Source organism: Suncus etruscus, chromosome 13, assembly GCF_024139225.1.
Source record: "Suncus etruscus isolate mSunEtr1 chromosome 13, mSunEtr1.pri.cur, whole genome shotgun sequence".
NCBI lineage: Eukaryota > Metazoa > Chordata > Mammalia > Eulipotyphla > Soricidae > Suncus > Suncus etruscus.
Window position 1 is genome coordinate 31,284,256 of NC_064860.1, and position 21,226 is coordinate 31,305,481.

Here is a 21,226-nt window from a genome sequence, read left to right on the forward strand (position 1 = left end):
CAGCAGTACTCCTGGCTCAACACTCAGAAATGCTCCTGGCAGGCTCAGTGGACCATATGGGATGCAGATTTCGAACCACAGTCCTTCTGCATGCAAGGCAAACACCCTACCTCCATGCTATCTCTCTGGCCCTTATCAGTCTTTTAAAAAAGAAAAGAAAGGCCAGGAAGATATTGTAGTGAATAAAGTGCTTGCTTTGCATTTTCCAAGATTTTTATCTTCCACACCACATGTGGTCACTCATACCTTTCAAGGAATGATTTTAAGCAGAGTCAGGAATAAGCCCTGAGCACTGCTGAGTGTGGCCCCAAAGCAAAAACAAAAACAAAGAAATGAAAAGACATAGTATTTTTTCCTAGGAACACACCTACTTAAGTAGAAAATAATGACTATTTACAGAACTTTGCACAAACTTCAGGTCATGTTATTATTATTTTTCACTGAACTCTGAATATCAGTATTCAGAAACCATAACAAGGCAAAATAAAATGAGACTAAAAACCTTTAATTTTTTATCAGCAAGCTGGAGTCAAAAATAGAGACAATCTTTAGAGTTAAACCAGAACATAATCAGATATGGCAGGGGGACCAGAATATATAGATAGTAACACAATGTTCTTTGAATCAAAATCACCACCACCAACAACAAAAAATAGAGGGAACCATGTCTAATCTAAGTCTTGATGTTTTATCTGATGGGAAAACTAAGACTCACTGTTACTATGTAGTGCTTCGGAACAGGGAGATTTGAGACAAGGTCAGAGCCTAAAGCTCTTGGAAGAGAAAATAGTTATTAAACACCAAAAGAAGCCATTTGTAGGAGAGGCTGACAGGAACTGAAACTTTTGGTCAAGGGAGCAGGAATAAGCTGGAAGGAATAGGATAAGAGCCTGAGGCATCTTTTCTCCCTATTTGTCACCTCTCACCAAAATTCCCTTTAAATAACCATAACTGGAAATCAAAAGACATGTTAGAAAATTTTCTATGGATGCAGAGTAAGATGGTGAAGATGAGGGGATCCATATACAGATATGAACTCTGTCCAGACTAGGGAACTAGAGTCACTCTAGAACATGGACTTTCTATTGAATGTGAATCGCACCTCCACCAGAGACATAAACATTTGAATTTGTGGAAGCCACTTCACCACTCTGAGCTTCAGTCTTATTTTCTAAAATGGAGGGAATAATACCCAATGCAGAGTTTTTGTAAGGATAAAGTCATAGGTATAACATTTAGAAGTGCTTGACACATATTGTTAGATAAATTATGTCAGCTGCCCCTCTTCTTTCCATTATTCTCTGCTTAGTTCTGTTAAACCAAAAAATTACTTCCTTTTCCATGTTAGCATTCTTTAGGAAAGTCTTATTTCTAAGGCCCTGGGGTCACTCTTATGTAGCTATATTACAGTAATAATTGTCTTAGGTCAGGCTATTATTTAAGCAGTAAAACACTAATTTGTTATTCTTCAGAAAAGCTATCCACCCTACAAAAGGGATGAATTTGGCCCTCAGCAATACTTTAACATAAATTACCACCTACTTACCAGAAACAGCAGTTTATTTCCCAGGACAATGACATCAGCTGTGCCCTATTTATTGTGTCAAGTAATAAGATACTTGCTTGGCACACAAGGAAATTTTGTAGTCTGGCTCTTTGGGAAAAGTTAAGATTTGTTATTAGACACTTGATCATTTCAACATTAAAGCATTTTTTACTGAAACCTCACATCAATTTGTGATGTCATTTTCAAGTTCTGATGAGAAGTTTTTAATCTATTTCAATGATCATCTAATGATTTCATCCAGATTCCTAGGGCTGAAATATTTCCTGCTACTCTATCCACCCAGAGGAATTCTAAATGACAGTGATTGTCTAATTGGAGAGGTCCCCAAAGAAGTCTGGACTGTGCCCAGGCTTCAGGCTTTCTCTGTAACATACTCAAAGGCAAGGGAAAAAAGATTTTGTGTACAGTGCTGAGAAGGGCTCACAAAATCCCATATATATTTACTTTACTAAATTCTATGAACTGAAGTAGAATGGGGAATCAACCCTTTTCTCTTTAAAAAGAAGAAAATGGCCAGAAAAGTTAAGTAGTTAGTCTGCCTGAGCTCTGTTGATTTGGTTTGCACAAAATTAGAAAATAGATCTTTTAATTCTCAATCACTTGTACAGAGACAAATATGTAAACCTATATCTTAGAGACACTAGATAGTTATCTTCCTTTAAAATAGTATTTTGTAATTACCAAACTTAAACAGGGAAAAATGCTGAGAGTGCAACATTCCCATGACCAATATCCCAAGTGTCCTTCCTCCCGGCCTGTACTCTAGACAGGCTTTCTACTTCCCTCGTTAAGTCAGATTTTGTTATGATAGTTCTCAGTATAATTATTTCTATGACTGCACTAAACAATCCCTGTGGTGAGCTTCATGTCGGGAGCTGGACCCTCCAGTCTTCCTCTATTTTGTCTCTGAGAATCATTACACAAATGGGAATGTTGCACTGGCTTACCACAGGCTGTGTTCTTTACCCTGACTGTATAGAAAGAGGAGGTACAGTAAATGCACCCCATATACACCTCAACACAGGCCCTTTGCCTGGTCTGTATTGTGAATTGGGGGACAATAAAAAAGAAAAATGCTGAGTTTATCTGCCTGACAGGGGCAAAATATTATATATATATATTTAAATATACCACTAACAACCAGAGAGATACAACAGTGGGTGAGGCAGTTACCTTTCACATGGCAGACCATGTTTAATCTCTAGTGCCAGATAGTATCCCTTGAACCCTGCCAGGATTGATACCTGAGCAGAGTAAGGAGTATGCCCCAGATACTATCAGATGTTGAAGAGAGGGGAAAAGAAAGAAAGAAAGAAAGAAAGAAAGAAAGAAAGAAAGAAAGAAAGAAAGAAAGAAAGAAAGAAAGAAAGAAAGAAAGAAAGAAAGAAAGAAAGAAAGAAAGAAAGAAAGAAAGAAAGAAAGAAAGAAAGAAAGAAAGAAAGAGAGAGAGAAGAGAGAGAGAGAGAAAGAAAGAAAGAAAGAAAGAAAGAAAGAAAGAAGAAAGAAAGAAAGAAAGAAAAGAAAGAAAGAAAGAAAGAGAGGAGAGAGATAGAGAGAGAAAGAAAGAAAGAAAGAAAGAAAGAAAGAAAGAAAGAAAGAAGAAGAAAGAAAGAAAGAAAGAAAGAAAGAAAGAAAGGAAAGAAAAGAAGAAAGAAAGAGAGAAAGAAAGAAGAAAGAAAGAAAGAAAGAAAGAAGAAGAAAGAAAGAAAAAGAAAGAAAGAAAAAAGAAGAAGAAAGAAAGAAAGAAAAAGAGAGAAGAAAGAAAAAAGAAAGAAAGAAAGAAAAGAAAGAAAGAAGAAAGAAAGAAAGAAAGAAAGAAGAAGAAAAAGGAAGAAAGAATGAAAGAAAAAAAAGAAGAGAAAGAAAAAAGAAGAAAGAAAGAAAGAAAGAAAGGAAGGAAGGAATAGAAAGAAAGAAGGAAAGAAAGAAGGGGAAAAGAAAGAAAGAAAAGAAAGAAAGAAAGAAAGAAAGAAAGAAAGAAGAAAGAAAGAAAGAAAGAAAGAAAGAAAGAAAAGAAAGAAAGAAAGAAAGAAAGAAAGAAAGAAAGAAAGAAAGAAAGAAAAGAAAGAAAGGAGAAAGAAAGAAAGAAAGAGAAGAAGAAGAAAGAAAGAAAGAAAGAAAGAAGAAGAAAGAAAGAAAGAAAGAAGAAAGAAAGAAAGAAGAAAAGAAAGAAAGAAAGAGAGAGAGAGAAAGAAAGAAAGAAAGAAGAAAGAAAGAAAGAAAGAAGAAAGAAAGAAAGAAAGAAAGAAAGAAAGAAGAAAAGAAAGAGAAAGAAAGAGAAAGAAAGAGAGAAAGAAAGAAAGAAAGAAAGAAAGAAGGAAGAAAGAAAGAAGAAGAGAAAGAAAGAAGAAGAAAGAAGAAGAAGGAAGAAAAGAAAGAAGAAAGAAAGAAGAAGAAAGGAAAGAAAGAAAGAAAGAAAGAAAGAAAGAAAGAAAGAAGAAAGGAAAGAAAGAAAAGAAAGAAAGAAAGAAAGAAAGAGAAGAAAAGAAAGAAAGAAAGAAAGAAAGAATAGAGAGAAAGAAAGAAAGAAAGAAAGAAAGAAAGAAAGAAAGAAAGAATGAAAGAAAGAAAGAAAGAAAGAAAGAAAGAAAGAAAGAAAGAAAGAAAGAAAGAAAGAAAGAAAGAAAGAAAGAAAGAAGAAAGAAAGAAGAAAAGAAGAAAGAATGAAGAAAGAAAGAGAGAAAGAAAGAAAGAAAGAAAGAAAGAAAGAGAAGAAGAAAGAAAGAAAGAAAGAAAGAAGAAAAGAAAGAAAGAAAGAAAGAAAGAAGAAAGAAGAAAGAAAGAAAGAAAGAAAGAAGAAAGAAAGAAGAGAAGAAAGAAAGAAAGAAAGAAAGAAAAGAAAGAAAGAAAGAAAGAAAAAGAAAGAAAGAAAGAAAGAAAGAAAGAAAAAAGAAAGAAAGAAGAAGAAAGAAAGAAAGAAAAATAAAGAGAAGAAAGAAAGAAGAAAGAAAGAAAGAAAGAAAGAAAGAAAAGAAGAAAGAAAGAGAAAGAAAGAAAGAAAAGAAAAAGAAAGAAAGAGAAAGAAAGAAAGAAAGAGAAAGAAGAAAGAAAGAAAGAGAAAAAAAGAAAGAAAGAAAGAAAAGAAGAAAGAGAAAGAAAGAAAGAAAGAAGAGAAAAGAGAAAGAAAGAAAGAAAAGAAAGAAAGAAAGAAAGAAGAAAGAAAGAAAAAGGAAGGAAGAAAGAAAGGAAGGAAGGAAGGAAGGGAGAGAAAGAAATAAAGAGAAAGAGAAGGAAGGAAGAGGAGGGAAAGAGAAAGAAAGAGAGAAAAAAGAGAAAAAGAACAAAAGAAAGAAAAGAGAGAAAGAAATAGAAATAAAGAGAAAGAGAAAGAAGGAAAGAAGAAAGGAGGGAAAGAAGGAGAGAAAGGAGAAAAAGAAAGGAAGGAAAGGAGAGAAAAAGAAAATCTACTAATTAGTTTACTGATGAGAAAACTAAGAATTTTCTAAGTGTACAGAGTACCAAGAAACTGAGGCAGACAGCTGGGTCCTCTTTGTGACTCAGAAAAACTTTTTTTTTTTTTTTTTTTTTTGGCTTTTGGGCCACACCCGGCGTTGCTCAGGGGTTACTCCTGGCTGTCTGCTCAGAAATAGCTCCTGGCAGGCACAGGGGACCATATGGGACACCGGGATTCAAACCAACCACCTTTGGTGCTGGATCAGCTGTTTGCAAGGCAAACGCCACTGTGCTATCTCTCCGGGCCCTCAGAAAAACATTTTAACACACAGGTCAGTGTGCTGAGTAGAATGTGTAGAATGAAGATGGTAGTTTCAAATACTCAACTAGTATCAGCCACTTAAAGAGTCTCTCTAATAAGAACTTTAGAGCGGAAATGTTGAAGATGTTCCAGGAATTCAAAAACAAAACAAAACAAAAAAACCATAGAATGGACAGCCAATAACTCAAGTGGTAGGAAAGTAGAAATAAGAAAAATTCAAACAGAAATGACAGAACTGAAAAACTTAATAGGTGAAATGAAAAACTTAGCAGAGTAACAACTGCTAAGAATAGAATCATCCAAAGATGAAGGTCGAAACATGCTACGTAAGACTTTCAGAAAACATCAGAAGATGGAAAAGAGTCTTAAAATAAACAAAAGAAGATTGAAAAAGTCTTCAAAATATATGAACAGACAACAATAGGGTTTTGGATGAATTCAACAGAAACAACATAAGAATCATTGAGGTCCCAGAGAGCCAGGAGGAAAATACCTATGAAGAAATAACAGTCGAAGGCATCATTACTGAGAATTTAGAAATGAAGGGAGCATGCACACCAAACCTGGACACCTGAAGAGTGCCAGATAAAACACCTCAAGGCACATCCTAGTCACAATGATAAAAACCATAAATAGAGATACAATACTGAAAGCAGAAAGATCAGGCCGGTGAGGTTGCACTAGAAGTAAGGTGTCTGCCTTGCAAGCGCTAGCCAAGGAAGGACGGCGGTTCGATCTCCGGCGTCCCATATGGTCCCCCCAAGCCAGGGACAATTTCTGAGCGCTAAGCCAGGCGTAACCCCTGAGCATTAAACGGGTGTGGCCCAAAAAAAACAAAAACAAAACAAAACAAAAAAAAAAACAAAAAAAAAAGAAAAGAAAGAAAAAAAAAAGAAAGAAAGAAAGCAGAAAGATCAAAAAGGAAATGTCTTACATGGAAGCATCAGCTTCCTTTACAGCAGATTTATTACAGGCTACCCACCAGGCCTGAAGGCAGTGGTGGAATATAATGAAAAACCTCAACAAAATTAACAGATTATCAAGAATACTCAGCCCAGCCAGGCTCTTATTCAGGTTTGAAGGAACCATACACAGTATCACATATACATAATAGCTCAAAAAATTTACAGACTCAAAACCAACTTTAAAAGAAAAATGAAGGAGCTACTTTAAAGCTAGACAAATCTAATAAAATGACACAAAATTCTATGACAATAATATTTCTCAGTGATAATGAACTAAATGCACCATTTAAGAGACATGCAATGGCAAAAGGGATCAGAAAATTCTGCTGCCTGCAAGAAACACATTTGAACAGTCAGAACAAGCTCAGACTAAAAATCAAACGTTGGGAAACAATCCTCCAAGCAAACAACTCTCTCAAAAAATGTAGCCATATTAATATCAAATGACATTGACTTCAAGTTCATAAAGGTTATAAGATACAGAGAGGGTCATTTCTAAATCATGAAAATATATGTACATCAGGAAGAACTCCTACTACTACTACTAACTCCCACTACTAACATATATATATATATAAAACCAGTAGGTCAGAGAGGAAATCCAAAAGAAAAACAAAAGCTTCTTCTGTCAGAATTTGTGGGACACACAAAAGAAAAACTAAGACTCTCTTCTAAGATCTGGCACAAGACAAGGTTCCCTTCTTCTATCACCTCTATTCAATATAGTACTGGAAGTACATGCCATAGTAACTAGACAAGAAAGTGATATCAGGACATCTTGATAGGGAATTAAGAGATCCAGTTCTCCCTGTCTGCCAACACATCATATTATTTTTAGAAAATCCTGAAGACTACTTGAATGCTTCTTGAAACAATAGATTTCTATAGTAAAGTGGCAGGCTACAAAATTAATTCACAAAATCCATGACTTTTCTGAATATAAATAATGAAAGAGACATTTAAAAAATAATACCACTCACAATTGCGCCTCAGAAAATCAAGTACCCTGAAATCAATTTAAGAGATGAAAGACCATACAAAGAAAACTACAAAATAGTGCCTTAAGAAATAGAAGAGTAAAGAAGGAAATGGAAACACATCCCTGCTCATGCATTGGGAAGATTAATATCATTAAAATGGCTATACTTCCCAAAGTACATATTTAATGAATTCCTTATAAGGATTTCCATGACAGTTTTTAAAAAATATATCAAACACTCCTAAAATTTATATAGATCAATAAACCTTTATGAATAGCTAAAGAAATCCTGGGGGAAAAGATGTAAAGTATCATTTACCTCAGTTTCAAACTGTACTACAAAATAGTAGTAATTAAAACAAGTGGTATTGGAATAAAGACCGACTTTCAGATCAATGGAATAGACTTAAATAGATTATAATATAATCAATTAGCCTTTGATAAAAGAGCAAAGAATGCAAAGGGGAGCAAGAAAAGCCCTTTAACAAGTAGTTCTGGGAAAATTGGTCAGTTACATGCAAAAAAAAAGTTTAATGTTGTGCATAAAATTCAAATCCAAACAGATTAAAGACCTTGATATCTGACCTGAAACTATAAGATATATAGAGTAAAACATAGCCAGAATTACCCATGACACTGAAGTTAAAGGTATCTTTAAGGAGAAATACCACTGACAGAGCAAGTGAAGCAAAAATAAACAAATAAGACTAGATTAAACTAAGATAAATGAAATAGGTGACCAGACTGAGATATACTGGTGACAGAATGAGATAAACTATTTATCTAATACCCATCTGATAAGGAGTTAATATTTAATATATATAAAAGGCACTGGTAAAGCTTAACGAGAAAAATTATTTCTTTATTCCTAAAGAAAATGGGTTGGTACATTCAGATAAGTACAATTTTCTAGATGATTCTCAAGATTTGGGAAATTAAACAGGTTTAAGGAATAAAATGGGATGCTTTTAAGTGTTAACAAATCATAAAAATGGCAATATTGTACTACTATGTGTCAAAGCTGTAAATATATGGAATCCCCAAACACATCACATAGCATATGGATGAGATTAAATGAAAGTTATTATTTGTGGGATCATGCTAAGAATGCCAGGCTAAACAGAATAGCTGGCAGAATCTCTCCTACAGTTGGAGATATGGAAAGAAATCCTAACAAATTTCCAAGTCCACCCAAATGCCTGAGCCTTATAACTGAGTATCTACAACAATCACTTAATGTTTTAGCAATGGAAATTAAGGAGTTACCAGCCTATAAAATTAAGAAATCTACAGGATGGGGCCAGAGCGGTGGCACAGCATTTTTTATTGACTGGTCCAGCTTTGGGGGGAAAATATTGACATTTATCATAAAATTAGGAATTGAACTCCCTATGACCCAACACTTTCTACATATTCCTACATAGACCTTGTCTCTGCCCACCTATATTTATTACAGCACTATTCACAATAGCCAAAAATCTGGAAACAATCCAAGTTACCAAGAACAGATGAATATATGAAGAAGTTATGATACATATTCAAAATGAAATTCTCTTGGCCATAAGAAAAGGCAGAGTCGATTACTATCAAAAGCCAGACTTTTGGAATGGCTACTGGTGAAGGTAAGCCATTCTGCAATTTCTTCATAAGAACCATGGATGCAATGACAGTTCTCAAGTCAGATAAAAGTGTCCAGCTACCTGACCTTTTTGGAATCACAAAGACAGGAGAATTCCATTTCAAAAAGGAGGCTGCAATGTGTCCCAGTCTTAGTTGCTCATCAACTGTTTCTCAGTACCTCTAGTTTTGTGCTACTCATAGAACACTAGGGAATCCAGATTAAAACATTCAGTTTTTATTTAATTGAAATGGGTGCCAGTGCTTTTATCCAGTGGCCCCAATTAAAAATATAAAACCTTTGAGCTAGTGGGCTGAAAAGGGGTAGGGCAAAAAGGTGAAACATCAGAGCAGGTGATATAAGAGGGGTTGGGCAAAGGAGGTGATATTCTGTCCTCCATTGTTTTTGCAAATTGCACTCCCTAGAGGTTCAAGGAACTGGAGCTATGTGTGGAAGAAAAAAAAAAAACTGTTGATTTTTTGGTTCCAAGCACTTCAAATGCCTATAGTTTTGATGAAAAGAGCTGGAATCAAAACACCACGTATTTCTTCCTAGCTACAAGGTATATCATGCAAAGCCAAATTGTGGGGCTAGAGTTGAACATTCCTTCAAACTTCCTGCCCTAACTATCAAGGGTTAACATTCTTGGGCACATGTGTTGTTTACAGAATCTTATCTGTTCAACACCCCCCATCATTTTAATAAGTTCCTAGTAGTAATACACCAAGTTAGATACAAAATTATCATAGAAGCCACATAAGCCCAACAAGCAAACCAACAACAGAATGCTCAACTAGCAATGTTCAGCTTATTAGACCTTTAAATAATGATATAACTACCCCATGGTGAAATATAAAACTTTTCACAAATTTTCTTTTAATGGCATTTTTGATAGTTCCATTACCATTGAGTAGTACCAACCAATATTAAGTAAATTATATGTACCTGTCAATGGAGTTTGGGAAACTGATGGCAAGGGTGGATGAAATGTTACCCTGGATGTAGGATTGGTGCTGGAATATTGAATGCCAGAAATAACTATATTATGAACAGCTCTACAAACCACAGTATCTAACATAAAGTAATTAAAAATTTTAAAAAAATTAATGACTAAGCCAACTTGTTTGAATGGGAGAGGAAATTAGCCATCAACCAGAGTCAATGGGCAAATCAGCTACTTAAGCAAAGTCCCTTTTAAAAATATTTTTGAAAAAGCATCCAGCACTTGGGATCAGAGGGTCTGCTGACAGTGTCTGGTGATTCAGTACTTCAGGCATGGTGATGTTGGAACTGTCAGGCCCACATACTAGTTATGCTGGAGAATGAGAGAACATGTAGATCCACAGATTGTACTTTAGGTTTTGTCACCTTATACACTTTATAAAATTTTATGGAATTTCAGACACATGATTATGGAAAAATATTATCAGGCTATTAACTTTAATTTTCCCAGAGTTATAGAATTCTTGCAGGAGATAACATGTTTATTAATGGGAGCAGTATCTATCATTATGACTTGTTTTGTGAATCATCCTTAAATCTATTTGTGGTTTTCCTCAAGAACCTCAAGAAGAAGCCAGAACAATATCGCAGCAGTAGAATTTTTGCCTTGCACGTGGCTGACCCAGGACAGACCTCCATTCGATCCCCAGCATCCCATATGATCCCCCAAGCCAGGAGCGATTTCTGAGCATATAGCCAGGAGTAACCACTAAATGTCACTGAATGTGACCCATAAAACAAACAAACAAAAAGAACCTCAAGAATTTCAACCAATACATGTTTAAAAATATATATAAGGTCTGATCTGTAACTCCTATAACCCCAAATCTATGATTTTTTAGAATACTTTAGGTTACATAGCCACTACTAAAAATAACTTGCTATACCTGTATAAAATACATTTTAAAAGCATAATTAATTACTTCCCCTACTACAATATTTTTAAATACTGGGTTTTTTAAATTAAATTTAATTAATGATTTGAAGTTGAGGAGAAAACAAAAGGAAATGTATTCCTGCACTTCAGTGACATCAGCAATTAAGACCCAAACATGTGTCACCTTGATGATGGATGTACTTTTTATTTGGCAGAAATACTTTTTATCTGGCAGAAAGCAGATAGTACGTGAAATGGTACAGATAAAGAGATTTTATAAGAAGTGATTCACAAGGTATACAATATAAGAGAAGTCAAGGGATGAAGAGAAAAGCCCAGAACTGATTGTAGAAAAAACAGTTGAGTCTAGAAAGAATAGGCCTAACAGAAGCCTTCAGGTGTGAAAATAAAGTACGGTGGATAGAACTCTTACCTTGCACACAGCCAACCTATATAGACAATTATAGATTGGATATATAGACAATTAAACAATATATAGACAATATTCAATATAGATTGGATATATAACCAATATAGACAATTATAGGTTGGATCCCCAACACCAGACCTGCCAAGAGTGAACTCTGAGTACAGAACTAGGAATGAGCCCTAAGAACACAGGTTATAAGCCCAATTACCATAAATAAATAAATAATAAATAAATAATAAGGTTTTCAAGAGGCACCAACTGTATCATAGCCAGAAGGCAAAATGGACAAAATGCTGAAACCCAACCTTCAGTTACCTTCTTCTGCCAGTCCCTGCCACTGGCTAAACCAAACTGGAAACAGATCAAGTATCAGTTGATGCTCTTCTTAGAGGTTTGCCAACAGGGCTACAATTTATGGTGGAGAATGGATTTAGGGGATAAATATAAAGTATGTAGCACATGATTTACTAAGTGTAAAATACATTGGTAAGCTTTCTAGTTACCTAGAACCTGATTACTGTTCCTATGTTTGGGGGGAAGTTTCCATGTTCAAAGTCCTGGCTCTCTAAGATGAAATACAAGAAACTTTCCTCATTGGTCTCTCATTTGCCCCTGGTTTGTTGCATGTGAGCCAGTGTATAACAGTTAGACATTTCCAAGTACAACATATTTCTGCTTAAGGAAGGAAGGTTTGCAAGAATCAGTTTGGCAGAGAGAAAACTGGCTTTAGGATCATTGGAAGTTTGCAACCTAAAGTTTCATGACTGAAGTAACACTAACACATTGAGTAATTCAAGGGGAGTTTCATTCAAAGCATATATATTTGTTCTTTTTCAACAGTTCTTCTCTACAGTTGCAATGCCTTAAAATTTCCCTTGTTGAAAGTGATATATAGGTATCTCTATTTGTGCCAATGATGACTTTTTGGGAAGCACCTTGAGATGGGAGCTTCCTGTCAAAAAAAAAAGTCAGATTTAGAAGCTGGAACTTTGAATCCTACTCTGGCAACTGGGGATATTGGAAAAGGGTTGAAAGTCAAATTAATCTTTAATGGGGCCCAGAGAGATAGCACAGCGGCGTTTGCCTTGCAAGCAGCCGATCCAGGACCAAAGGTGGTTGGTTCGAATCCCGGTGTCCCATATGGTCCCCCGTGCCTGCCAGGAGCTATTTCTGAGCAGACAGTCAGGAGTAACCCTTGAGCACCACCGGGTGTGGCCCAAAAAATTAATCTTTAATGACCAATGAGCTGATCAATCATGCTTATAAAATAAAGCCTCTATCAAAGCCCAAGAGAATGGTATTTGGGAAAATTCTGGGTTATTGTGACATGGAGATTTAGGGTCAATGTCACTCCTTTAAGAATATGGACCCTTGCTCTGTGCACCTCTTTCCACTGGCTATTCCTGAATAAAATCCTTTAATAACCTGATTTTGAGAGTGAGTGGATTTCCTAAGTTCTATGACTCTACTAGAAAAACAAGGTCCTCTGATTCTCAGCCAGTTTATCAGAAGCACAAATAACAAGTTGGATTTATGACTGGCATTTAAAGTAAAGGATACTCTTGGAAAAGTGAATCTTTTCCCCTAGTGGAATCTGATGCTGTCTCTGATGCTGTGTCAGAATTGAGTTGAATAGAATTCTAAGACACACACACATACACACACCACTGAAATTGGGGTTAGGAACCCTTTCAGCTCATAAATGACATTCTTTTTGTGGCAATTATAGATCCTGTGAGTATCTAGTTTGCTGTGGCATCTACTGCTCAGTGTTTAAGCTGTCTATTTTGGGTATCAGACTAATTCTAAAGTCTTGGATTATTTTTGGAAGCATATCTTTAGGCCTGATTGTTTATCCTACCAGCAATTTTGTGAGCAACACAAGAACTATATAATAAATTACTTATCTACTTAATGAGCCAGAGCCTATTTATGATACTTGTAATATGAACTCTGAATATACTTCCTGAATATGCTTACTTACTGTTTTATTTTATTTACTTATTTTGTATATTTATTTATGTATTTTGCATACTTATTAATTTTAGTCAAAATTATGCACTAGTAGATGGACATGTGAGAGAGAGAATAATATCCTGGCTAACTCTGCTTTCTATCTGGAGTGAAAAATGCTGCTTTCACCTTATTTGCATTTGGAAAATATGCTGTAGGTTGAAGTTGAGAACTGAAGAAACTTGGATGTGATATGTTCTGTGAAATACATCTACTTTATAAATAATTAATCATCACACTAAAAACCACTTATCCAGCATTCTCATTTTGTTATTCTAATATATGCTACAGAAACTTAATTTGGAAAAATACAACAATCTAACCATTCATGCTCTACTTTTGCTACAGCATATCATGTAACCTTGAGCAAGAACAAATCTCCAAATCTCTTTTACAAGTCCAGAAATTAGGAACTAACTCAATATGATCTTTAATGTTTCTTTGAGCTCAAAGATCCTATAATTACATTTATTCCTTTAAATCTAGAGAGTATAAATTTAACTTATTCTGGATTTTAGGTCTTGAAATACCACAGAAATTTTAAACCAATTTACATTTAGAGTTCTTGATCAAGTGAGAAAGATCTATTGACAGAAAAATTTGCATCCTAAATTTTTAATCAGCAAGTCATTTTAATTTTGATAATTACAAGGTTATCACTTATTTCCTAAATATTACAACCAGTGTCTTTGGTACTAATTAATGATCACTTGTTTTCACAGAAAGGAGAATATCTGACAAGGTAGTTTTTTCTTTTGCTTTTTTTTGGGGGAGAGCACACCGAGTGATGCTCAGGGGTTATTCCTGACTATGTGCTTAGAAATCGCTTCTGATTGGGGGACCATATGTGACACTGGGGATCAAACTGAAGTCTGTCCTAGGTTAATGCATGCAAGGCAAACACCCTACTGCTTGCGTCACCGCTCCAGCCCTATGGTAGATTTTTTTAAATAGTTGCTGTTATAGTTTCTAATAAGACAGGATGGGAGTTTCATGCTTCCAGAAGGCAAGATTGAGGTTTTATAGTTATCTTTAATATATGCTTCTTAAATCAGGAGTGGCTAGTATAGTAACATATTCATTTCCTGAAAATCTTTTTTTTTTTTTAAATATAGAACGCTTCACGAATTTGCGTGTCATCGTTGTGCTGGGGCCATGCTAATCTTCTCTGTATCGTTCCAATTTTAGTATATGTGCTGCCGAAGCGAGCACATTTCCTGACAATCTTGGAAATTAGAGTTAAATGGAATTTCTCATCTAACCAAAAGTCGTTCTGTTGTGTATTGTGAAACTTTAAGAGCTGTGTTCCTCCTGCACAAAAATGTATTAACCTAAGAAGAAATCATTCTGACCTGTCTTGTTAGTTAAGCCTAATGCTTCATCTTCAATCAGGAAAAATATGGACTTTGTGTGTAGGATCTCCCTGGCCTATTTCTTTCAGATACTGAGGTTTACATGTTTCTTTAGGGTAGAGTTTTTCATGGACAAAAGTTTTAGCAGCAATAAAGAACTTTTATTTTTAAGTCTGGTGGTCTCTTGTTTCATTTAATGGTCTATTAAAATACTATTTAAAAACTTTTTGGTGGGACCAAAGTGGTGGTGCAAGCAGTAAGGCATCTGCCTTGCCCATGCTAGCCTAGGACAGACAGCAGTTTGATCCCTGGCATCCCATATGGTCCCCCAAGCCAGGAGCGATTTTTGAATGCATAGCCATGAGTAACCCCTGAGCATCACTGGGTGTGGCCCCCCAACTTCCCCCCCAAAAACCACACTCAGCTGTGCTTAGGGGTCATTCTCAAAATGGTTTAAGAGGTAGTAGGCATTGAACCCAGTTGTGTATGCAAATCAAGTGACCTACCCACTATGATGTCAATCTGGCCCCCACCATTTAAGCAACTTTTTTTTTAATGTCAATAGTTACATTTCTTTTTTTTTTTTAATTATGACAACAAAGATGCAAAGAAAGAGGACAGGGTAAAGTTACAGTGGAAGCCCAATCACCCATAAACAGAATTCTCGGTATTCCCATCGATGATATCCCAGCCTTGAACTTTCAGCCAAAGAACATTAAGAAAAACAAAACTGAACCCATGTACAATACAATTACTTTGTCCCTCAAATCCCCAGTTGTAGTACATACTATTTCTTAGCAGCACACAATATAATCTAAAGACATTAGACTTATGTAACTCCTTAAACATTGAGGGCAAAGTACATTTCTCTAGTTCCATGCACATGCTTACTAGTTTAAGTTAACCTCAAAAGTTTTAGTGGGTTGTTTTTCTTAAGGATTGGAGTCAAGGGAACATAGTAAAAAACGGTATTAAAGTGGCATTTGTTTGCATAGGCCCACCAAAACATAAGGGACATGGAAAGACAAATTATGGTCTAAATACAAGGAGACCCTACCCCTGAAGTTTCCTGGCACAGGACTGACTCTAGGCTCCAGGCAAATTAGTTTGTCCAATTCAAGTCATCGTCTGTAGTGGCAATACACCTCCATTCCTCATATAGTCTCTGTTGTTGGTATCATGCTTCTGTATTAAAGATCCTGGAGTCTGCATATCCCCTATTGCAGTCAGGATGGTGCAGAGCATCCTCTCGTTTCACCTCACACTTAAGGGGCAATAGAGAGAACCATGTCCTGTAGAGCAGGTCATTGTTGTTGTCAAGTCTTCTCAGTGTAAACGGAAGTCTCTTTTTAGGAGGTCGATGTCAGACCCTTGGTAGTGTCTTTCCTGGTAGAGGACTGCTTCCAGCTGTTGCTGTATAAGACCTTGGATGTTTCATAGATAGCTTGCCTGGTTCTGGCGTGAATGGAGGATGCCCATTCTTCTGAGGCCTGTGCCAGGTCGTTATATCAATGTTCAGGGTGTAAGGTACATTGTACTGAGATTTATTAGATAAGAACTTATCTGTATGTATGGTGTTTTCCCATTTTAATGTGTCTATGCAAATAAGGATCAATGCCATGAAGCGTTATTGGTGCATCTGGAGGCAATAGGAACAAGACCAGCAAATTCCATGACATAGTTCAATCATAGGCATCAAACTGAGGGACAGTTCCAACAACAATCCTTACTGAACAGCTTACAAAGAAAAGACAAGATGAAAAGTGGATAGAAACATCATGGTAGAAGAATATTTAGAGAGTTATATCAGTTAAAGAAAATACCCATAAAATATACAAAAGATATATGTGTTCAATATGTGTTCAATTTGTGTCCTTCTAAATAGTTCTAGGATTTGTTAAATCTACTGTATGTCTTAGGTCAGAGATTAGAACTGTGTGTTACTGAAGTTAAGAAGGGTAAATCTGGGGTACTGATGGTTGGGAGGAGCATATGTTCGCGCGGGGGCTAGCGCCCCCACGCGGTTTGCAAAATGTAGACTGGTATGAAATTGCCAGTGACAGCCTGAGTATAGCTGAGCAGCTATCTGCCACACACCAGACCAAACTCCACTCCCTCAGCCCCACCCTAGGCCAGTCTCCGGACAGACCTGGCCTGGGAGTGGAGAAAACCCAGGGTGCCCCGTCAACTCCTTTCAGGAACCCACCTGGAGATCCAGAGGAATGGGGGAGAGGGGGGTCGGGTGACCCAAGTCTGGGCCCCCCTACCCTAGGCCGGGCCAACAGGCCACTGGCACATGCGGAGGCCTGCCAGCTGCCCACCCGTGCCGGCTAAAAATCCTGCTCCAGGAAGGGAGAGAGACCCTCCCAAGCCCGAAGGACAGGGATTTAACCCCACCCTAGGCCAGTCTCCGGACAGACCCGGCCTGGGAGTGGGGAAAACCCAGGGTGCCCCGTCAACTCCTTCCAGGAACCCACCTGGAGATCCGGAGGAATGGGGGAGAGGGGGGTCAGGTGACCCAGGTCCGGGCCCCCATACCCTAAGCCGGGCCAACAGGCCGCTGGCACATGCGGAGGCCTGCCAGCTGCCCACCCGTGCCGGCTAAAAATCTTAAGCAACTTTTAAAGGGGCTCAAAACAGAATTAAAATTTATGATGACTGGTACACTTGCAAACTATTGAAGAGAACTTCTTTTTTTTTTTTAATATAATTTTTATTTTGATCATAGTGTCTTACATATTGTTGACAATAACATTTTAGGTACATATTTACATAAAATCAGGGGGGATTCCCATCCCCAAATTGTCCTCCCTACCCCTCCGTTGTTGTCCTACCTCCCATTTCCTCTTCCCTCACCCCCAGGGCGGCTAGAATATGTGGTCCCCTCTGTATCCAACTCACTACTTAGTAGTCTTGCACCTGTTTGGTCTTGATGCCTCCCTTATCTCCCCCTCTAACTGTAGGCAGGACTAGCTAGTTCAAGTTGCGTGGTTTTGCCTGAGAAGGAGAAGATAAATAAACTGGGGTAAGAGTCTAATACTCCCAAAATGGGTGGAATCCTTCTAGAGGCTCTCATCATCGATTTGGGAGATGAAGGAGAGAAAGAAGGTGAAACACTCCACCAGTACCAAAAAAAGTGTCAATTATCCAGTGAGGACTCCAGCTATATCGATAAGCACCACAAAAAAACAGCCGAAAAACAAAGCAAAACAGACAGACAAACAAACAAAAAACAGAACAAAAACAAACAAACAAACCAAAAACACGCCATGGTCTTGAAATAAGAAACATGGCATAGCACATAACGAGGGAAAAGAAAAGAATAGAAAAAAATAAGTATAATTGGGGACGACGATTTCAATAATCACACCCAAACAGAGAAATCGACCAAAATAGATAGGTAAATAAAAATAATAATAACAATAATAAATGAAGGTAAAAGATATATATGTATATATATATATATATACACACACACATATATATACATATATATAAAATACTAAGTTTTTGTGCTTTTTGTATTTTTGTTTTTTCCCCTCCTGCCCTGGCACAGTAAATATTGGGGTCATTCGAAAAGGAATTCACATGGCCTAAGAAATATGGGGTTTCTCCGTCCTTGGAGTATACTGTCATGGGATCAGCTCCAGACTTTGCTCAGGATCATTTATTCTCCTGGTGGTGTTTTTTTGGCGTGTGGAAGACTTCTGTTCTGTCCAGGGTGATACACTCAGAGCTCTGTGTTTAGAGGTCTCAGTATCTGCACCGATCCTGAGGTAGGACTTATGGTGAGGTCAGTCTTTGTGGTTCTAGAGGTTCTGTTACCTCAGTGTCGTTTTAGTCCATCTTCTGTGGTTGGTGACCTTGGTCTTTGCACTGAACCTAGGATGGCACCTAGGTTAGCGTCTTTCTTTGTGCTTCCAGAAGGCCCATTCTGTTGCAGTTGTCTCTGTCAGACCTTTGGGACTGGGGGTCATGCTTATTGTGCAAGTCATAGTTCAAACCCTAAACTAGGGCTTTTTTATTGGTCCCAAGATGTATACTGTCTGGTCGTGGTTCTAGTAGCCAGTCATCTGTAAGTCACGATCTTGGCTTTTGGACCTACCAAAGGGTGCCGAGTCTTCTGGTTTTGTCTTGTCGTTAGCTGGTAAGGTAGGCTAATCTGCTCTAAGGTCAAGTTGTTCACATTTTCCTCTTTGTCAGGATATCATGTTAGAGCTGGTCCTTGTTGTTGACCCCGCAGTATTAAGGCTGTTCCGGATGGAGTTTGTTTCCTGTAGCTGTTGTGAAGAGCTGTGCCGATTCTATGTCTGGGATCCAGGGTTCAAGGCTGGATGAATGGCATCTAATCATCTGAGGTCTAAGTGATTCCACATGACATATTTTCAAGGTAGGAGATACCCCTGTATTGTAAACAACTATGAGTTCCCATCTCTAGTAGATAAGAGCTCTTTTTTTAATATGTAAGGTTTCCCCATTATTTAGTGTGTCTTTGCAGGGGGAGGTGGAGCCACATTGTATTGTCGGTGTGGTTGGGGGTGGACAGAGGGGATAACAGACACAGGTCACATACCCAAAAATGATAAAAAAAATATATAATGATAATAATAATAATAATAATAATAATAAAATAAAATAAATAAAAACGTATGTGCTCACAAATGTATATATAGGACCAACATTTAAAAAAAATAAATAAATAAATTTAAGAGGAAAAAAAAAAAAGAACGAAAATGAGTTAGCGAAGTTTTTAAAGGACCAAAGTGGTGCAAAAGACTACCTTACATTTGGGGGAGAGCAGATAACGAAGTGGTGTATTACAGGTCTTATGCCTATGTTGGAAGTACAGTTTTTCCCATTGTCTTTTGGGTTTTTCTTGTGATGTGTGGGTTCCCAGGCATCTTCCTATCACACCCCCTGACCTTCTTCAGGTTGGTAAAAATTTGCGGCAGGGAGGTCTTGGAAGAGTTCTTGCATTGGGGATACTTTTGGACCTAGGTCCGGTTTCAAGAAACAGTCCATGTTAGGGGGAGTTGGTAGGGAGGGCCTCGCAGCATGAGTCCGCAGGGGAGTTGGCTGTCTTTTCTTGCCCGGGACGAGGTGTGGGTTTGACTGGGTGTCCCTTCTCTTGGGTGCTGGGTACTGGTTCGTTGGGGTAGGAGGTCGATCTTGTTGCCTAATAGATTAAGGACTGAGGGTGAAGTGTTTTAATATAGAGGGAGGTCTGGATGGGATTGAGGGGTGGAGGGATAGTTCCAGAGGGGGGAAAGGGTAAGGTGTATGGAAGGGGTAGGGAGGGAGAAAAGAGAAAAATACATTAGAAAGAAAGGGAGAAGAGAAAGGATAGAAAGTAAAGAAAAGAATAGAAAAGAAAAAAATAACCAAGAAAGTGGTGAGAAGAGAGGAGAAAATAGCAAGGGAATGCTGGTTTGCTTGAATGTGTTCAGTGAATAGAGCATGTATTTTGGGTCTGTACGTCGCTGTTACTGCTTCGGTGGTCTGACTGGTCACGTGCTTGAAACCCTAAAAGAAGGTAAACCTAGGGATAAAGTGTATGTTAAAGAGTTTTCTCAGGGCCAACTCGTAGTGCAAACTGGGTATGGTATCTCGTGTGGTATCCCGAGTTGCCATCTTAGCTTGTCCGCCCTTTGTATCCAAGAACGCCTGTGGACAGAAAAGCTGAGAGGTTATTTTAAATATAGTAAGATAGAGGCATTAATACGTAGTTTTATGGGATGTTTCCATTGGAGCCAGTGGTTTGCCTTGGTATTCTTTACCTGTGTTCCTGTATACAATCTCTACATGATTATTATGGGCCATTATTGTAGAAGGTTAATTACGTACCTGTTCTCTCTATGCTGCTCTTCTGGTGTTGCTGTTTTCTTTGTGGTATAATGTGTAGTCGCGAGTTTGTGTTGTTCCTTTTTCATGTGTTTTGGGCACTGTTCCGAGGTATATGTTGACTATTACAGTGGTTGGAGTTTCTACCCTGTTAGACCCTGTTATTTGATTGTTAAGTATTAGTTGTGATTGAGATGTATGTTCTATGTGCTTCAGAATAGTGCTACCATTCTGTGTTTATCTTTTGTCTTCTGACTTACTTCGTTTAACATAACATGATCTAAGTCCATCCATGTTGCTGCAAAATCTGTGATTGTATCATTTCTGACTGCCATGTAATATTCCATTGTGTATAGATACCACATCTTAATGATCCATTCATCTGTTGTTGGACATCGTGGTTGGTTCCAAGATTTGGCTATTATACTGAGTGCTGCGATAAATAGTGGGGTGCACACGTATTTTGGAATGAATGTTCTTCCAACTTGGGGGTATATACCTAGGAGTGCAATTGCTGGGTCAAAAGGGAGCTCAATTCTGAGTTCTTTGAGTACTCTCCAGACTGTTCTCCATAGATGTTGGACTAGGGGGCATTCCCACCAGCAGTGGATGAGAGTTCCCTTCATACCGCATCCACGCCAAGAAAGATTGTTCTCAGTATTTTTGATGTGAGCCATCCTCACTGGTGTAAGGTGGTATCTCATTGTTGTCTTGATTTGGATCTCTCTGATGATGAGTGAAGGTGAGCATGTTTTCATGTGTTTGTTAGCCATCCTTCTGTCATCCTCAGAGAAGTGTCTATTCATTTCTTCTCCCCATTTTTTTATGGCTTTGTTTGGTTTTGAGGGGCTCAGTTTTCTGAGTGCT

The 21,226-nt window shown here is 37.5% G+C and overlaps 2 non-coding genes across 2 annotated transcripts; one reads left to right on the forward strand and one right to left on the reverse strand.

Moving 5' to 3' along the window:
* Nucleotides 1-2,499: 2,499 nt before the first annotated feature.
* Nucleotides 2,500-2,630, forward strand: LOC126026403 (small nucleolar RNA SNORA51). Its single transcript, XR_007501689.1, has one exon. It is a non-coding gene; the product is annotated as a small nucleolar RNA SNORA51 (small nucleolar RNA).
* An 11,641-nt stretch (nt 2,631-14,271) lies between these two features.
* On the reverse strand, nt 14,272-14,378 carry LOC126026691 (U6 spliceosomal RNA). The gene has a single exon (XR_007501914.1). It is a non-coding gene; the product is annotated as a U6 spliceosomal RNA (small nuclear RNA).
* Between the last annotated feature and the right edge of the window lie 6,848 nt (nt 14,379-21,226).